The following is a 740-nucleotide window of genomic DNA, read 5'->3' on the forward strand; positions in this document are numbered from 1 at the left end:
TCACATCACAAACATCCCATGGCAGCATAAAGTTATACAGAGCCTGACTGAAGAAGAGTAAAAGCTTCTTCCTGAGGTCATACAGTCTCTCCAACTAACTGCTAACTAATCTCTGGGCTGTGATGTTTAACTCTGCTAACTAGTCTCTGGGCTGTGATGTTTAACTCTGCTAACTAGTCTCTGGGCTGTGATGTTTAACGCTGCTAACTAGTCTCTGGGCTGTGATGTTTAACTCTGATAACTAGTCTCTGGGCTGTGATGTTTAACTCTGATAACAAGTCTCTGGGCTGTGATGTTTAACTCTGCTAACTAGTCTCTGGGCTGTGCTGTTTAACTTTGCTAACTAGTCTCTGGGCTGTGATGTTTAACTTTGCTAACTAGTCTCTGGGCTGTGATGTTTAACTTTGCTAACTAGTCTCTGGGCTGTGATGTTTAACTCTGCTAACTAGTCTCTGGGCTGTGATGTTTAACGCTGCTAACTAGTCTCTGGGCTGTGATGTTTAACTCTGATAACTAGTCTCTGGGCTGTGATGTTTAACTATGCTAACTAGTCTCTGGGCTGTGATGTTTAACTCTGCTAACTAGTCTCTGGGCTGTTGTTCAGACCTGTCTCCATGTCTCTGCCTGCCCCTTCAGTAGCCAAGTTAAGCCAGTGGGCTCCTTTCCATATAAATGTGGATATGGTTTCTATTTATTTCCCATCTCGTATTTCACCTTCCAACCTTCTCTCTCCTCTGTTT

This window comes from Osmerus eperlanus, chromosome 1 (assembly GCF_963692335.1).
Source record: "Osmerus eperlanus chromosome 1, fOsmEpe2.1, whole genome shotgun sequence".
NCBI lineage: Eukaryota > Metazoa > Chordata > Actinopteri > Osmeriformes > Osmeridae > Osmerus > Osmerus eperlanus.